This window comes from Castor canadensis, chromosome 5 (genome assembly GCF_047511655.1).
Source record: "Castor canadensis chromosome 5, mCasCan1.hap1v2, whole genome shotgun sequence".
Lineage (NCBI taxonomy): Eukaryota > Metazoa > Chordata > Mammalia > Rodentia > Castoridae > Castor > Castor canadensis.
The window spans coordinates 75,236,468-75,240,910 of NC_133390.1; the positions used below are offsets into that span (position 1 = coordinate 75,236,468).

Below are 4,443 nucleotides of genomic sequence, written 5' to 3' on the forward strand. Positions count from 1 at the left end.
ATTTTGGTTTTTAGCATGGTCTATGCAGGAGCTTAGGTCAAAACAATAGCCTTCAGTATTTAATATTATCAATGAGCCCAGCTCTGTGCCACCTCTTCTACTTGGTTGTGTTGCTGCCCCTCTCTCCCTGGCATTCCTGATGGCCTTGGGGAATCACTTGTCCTCTGGGCCTACCTGTCAAGCACACTCCTGGTCTCTTCTGGAACAACATACATCTACTCTAATATGCTCATTTCTTCAGCTTTTTTTCATCCCTCACCACCATCTTCCAGAGCAACTTAGGTGTTTCCATGATGTTGCTAGCGTTGAAACTACCCCTTGCTCTTCCTTCCTTCTTTTTTGTTTTCTATGCCTCCCCAAGCCTTCTTTTGCAGAAAAGAAACCCTTCTTTAGGTTTCAGTTAACTAGGAGAAGATTGAAGTCCATTGTGCTGTGCCTGCCTGGGCCTGCACATATCTCACCACATCAAGACCTTCCATTCCCCAAATCCTCAGCTCCACCCCAGTCAACACGAAGCAGCCAGAACAGAGACCTTGGTCCACATCCCATGCAAATGGAATGAGGGATTGACAGTGGAGTGTGTAACAGTGCAGGCAGAAACCTGCATTTTATACTGTAAATGTGAACATGTAAAATAATGTCCAGAACAACACACTTATTAAGTTGGTATTTTGTTGAGGAGAATTGGGATGTGAGGTGAAGACTTGGAGACTTTAGTTTTTCTCTCCCCTGCCAATCTTTGCCCTAATCTTCTATTTACTTTTACCTCCCTTCCCAGTCCTTTCTCTGATCTTTTTTTTTTTTTTTTGTCAGTACTGGGTTTGAACTCAGGGGACCTCACACTTGATAGGCACTTGCTCTAACCCTTGCTCCTTTCCCCAATCTTTTAGAGATCCATCCTTTTCATGTGGTATTCTCTATTATGGCCCCTTTTCTCCTTGTGTTCATATGAATTGGTTTGTGTAAAAAGAAAATGTCCGCGATGGCTGGCCCCAAGGGCTCTGAGGTACAGATAAAGTTCAAGAAGAGAAGAGATTGCTGGGCATCTGTGCCTCACACCTGTATTTCTAGCTATTTGGGAAGCTGAGATTGGACACCTGTCTTGAAGGGAGCATCTGACAGGACCTGTCCTTTGTTTAAACACATGTTCAGACATCTATGTAATTCAGACCCAAATTTAATAAGTGGGCCAACCTTGAAATCTTTGGACCCAATTGATAAAACAGTGTTGCAGCAAGAATGATTAAATATAACAGGTGTCAGAGCAAAGGGGAGCCCTTTTCCTAAGGTAAATTCGAGCCATACTCCAACCTACTTTTTCACCATAAAAACCCTTGATGTTAGAGCATTCATTGCTCCTGTCATCAGATGTACCCACACCTCTGTCTTTGCTTTACTAACAAACTTTCTTGGTCTCTACCACAGTGTTCTAAAATTCTTTTTTGTGACATCATGAACTAGATACCCAAGGGAGGCCCCCACATTTTTGGAGACCTCCTTCCTGGAGCATAACCAGTTCCAGTATCAAAAGTACACACTTAAGAGTGAGAGCAAGTGTTCTCAGCGTGTGTCACACCACTGCTGGGGTTTTGGAGGGGCACATGTCATGTTTCCTCAGCAAATTTAATGGAGGGCTGGTTAGTCCTGAGTTAAGGCGGGGGAAAACAGGGGATTCCAGGAATGGGTGGGAATCTTTGAAGAATATAGTGTACTCCTCTTTCGTGTCCTTATTGAGGATTTTAGGATGTGTTATGGCATCAGGTGCAAAGCTAATAATGTGAAGATGTCATTATAACAAAGTGAAGATTAGTCAGTTGTCATTTCTGTTGGCCACATTGGTCCTGGGTGATTTGGACTGGTCCTTGTTTTTCTTTCTCCTTGGGTGGCAAGTGACACTCTGCTGATGTAATGGCAGCTGTAGTGCTTCTTTCCTTACACTATGTAGCCTGGGTGCCACTTTTGTTAATAAAAATTATAGCAGGTCATTGTTTTGGCCTAACTAACCTCCTGAATAGATCTGGCTAAAAATCAAAATGGAGTCACCCATGCTACAGTTCCATGTCATCAGCTGAAACCAAGCTGTTTATTTGACCTCAAAAAAAATCAGGAATAGAGAGATAACAGACAAATTTCCCAAACAAGCCACTTTCAATTGACATGATAATGAAGTTTCCTCTGCTTTAATCTTTACACAAAAGCAGTAACCCAAAATGAATGATTAACTAATCGGTTAGTTTTCTATTGTTCTAGCTCCCAACCACTGCCTTACAAAGGAATGAGTGATCTGCTTTTTATTTTTATTTCTATATTCTTTAGTCCTTCTTTGTCTATAAAACCAATGTTTTCTGTTCAGCTCCTCAGAACACTTACTCTTATGGAATGAAGTGTTATTTGATTCTAGAATTGAAAATAAAGCCAATGAAGATCCTTAAATTGGTCATAATTGCAGGCTTCCACCCCCATCTGAGATGGAAAAGCATCTCCACCATTCACATCATGGGGACTCTGTCCTCACCAACCTGTAAGTTCACGTGCCAAGAGGTGGGCAATGAATGAGGGTGACAGGTGAATAATGCCTGTTGCTTGAAGATTGCTGACATGGGGCCAGATTTCTTTCTCAGAACATAGAGCTGATACATGAAGCCAACTAAGAGTTCTGATGCTCACATTTGGCTATTTTAATCATTGATCCACTTCAATTAAAATATTTCCATAATTTCCTAATCAAAAGGCATTGAGGTTGACCTATCCACTGAATTCAGACACTGTGTCAAAGACTGGATGCAATATGTTCAGGCAGGTTTTATTATCACACTCACCAGATGCCAGATGTTGAAATTTCTCCAGGTCTTTCTCAAGACCTTTTCTGTTTTCATGAGGCCAAAACCAGAAGAGGAAATGGTGGTAGCTGAGTGGTTGATAGATCATTCTCAGGACCTAGGGGCCTTTGATGATGTGGCTGTAGACTTTACCCAGGAGGAGTGGCCTTTTCTGGACCAAACTCAGAGAAGCTTACATAGAGGGGGAGGCTGGAAAACTGCAGGAATCTAGTTGCAGGAGGTGGAAAAAGGAGAAGGGTGGAGGACAGTGGAGAAAGTTCTCCAAGACCAGGAGATTTACATTAATACCAAATGGTCAGTCAGCACCTCAGCAAAATCCTTTGCAGAGGAAAACATTCAAAGTGGTGGATGGGGAGAAACCCCGATGGAGAGGAACTGTTTAGTCAAAGTGAAAAAGCCTTCTATGAACACCTAGGCCTTAGGACTGTGAGAAAGCAGTCTTTTCTATCAAAGTGTGTGTTGCCATTTTAATTACCTGCATTGTCTATAGTTCCAGATTCTTCTTCTGGATTCTTGCTAAGCTTCTTTGCCCTCGAAAATTGCCCACCATGCTGTGTGTATCTTTACCCCTCCCCCGAGTTAGTATAGAATTTCAGCCAATCAAGAAGATTGTGCCCAATCTGGCCCAATCCAGATCAAGAGGAAGGGTCAATCGTATCAGGAATATAAGGAGGGACAGACTGCCCTGTCCCTTTGTGCATGCTGTGCCTTTGTGCCCACGCAACCTTCTGCAGAAGTAAATTTTGCCTTGCTGAGACAATTCTCCATTTCTGTGTCTTCAATTTTGACTCCAGTGGTCTTTGGGGTCTTATTTCTAACAGGATGTATAGGAGAACTTAGCCTAGAAGGAAAACTTGTAAGTATAATCAGTGTGAAATTTACCCTAAACAAGAAAATTAATATTATAAAGAAACTTCCTAAATGTCATCAACGTGAAACAGCATTTAGCAAAAATCCACATCTTTTTGTTTTCAAGAAAATTCACAAGTAGCTGGGCACCATTGCTCACACCTCTAATTCTAACTGCTTGGGAGGTTGAGATCAGGAGGATCATGGTTCACAATTAACCCAGGCAAAAAATTTGAAAGACCCCCATCTCCAAAATAATCAGAACAAAGTGAACTGGAGGTATGGTTTAAGCAGCAGAGCACCTACTTTGCAGGTGCAAAACCCTGAATTCAAAGCCCAGTCTCACCAAAAATAGTAATAAAACAAGAGAGCCAGGAACCAGTGGCTCTCGACTGTAATCCTAGCCACTCAGGAGGCAGAGATCAAGAGGATCACAGTTTGAAGCCAGCCAGGGAAAATAGTTCCTGAGACCCTATCTTGAAAATACCCAGCACAAAACAGGGCTGGCAGAGTGGGTCAAGTGGTAGCGTGCTTGCCTAGCAAGCATGAGGCCCTGAGTTCAAACCCCAGTACGGCCAAACTAATTAATTAATTAGTTAAATTAAATAAGAAAATTTACACAAAAGAGAAACCATACAAATGCCGTGTCTGTGGCAAAGGCTTCCCTTGCTCCTCACACCTTAGAGAACGTGGAAGAATTCACGATATAGTTCAGCTATATGCCTTTCAGGAGTGTGGAAAAGCTTTTTCTCGT

At 42.2% G+C, this 4,443-nt stretch overlaps 1 non-coding gene across 1 annotated transcript; it reads right to left on the reverse strand.

The window, feature by feature from the left end:
* Nucleotides 1-2,615: 2,615 nt before the first annotated feature.
* LOC141423766 (small nucleolar RNA U2-19) lies at nt 2,616-2,691 on the reverse strand. Its single transcript, XR_012448577.1, has one exon. It is a non-coding gene; the product is annotated as a small nucleolar RNA U2-19 (small nucleolar RNA).
* Between the last annotated feature and the right edge of the window lie 1,752 nt (nt 2,692-4,443).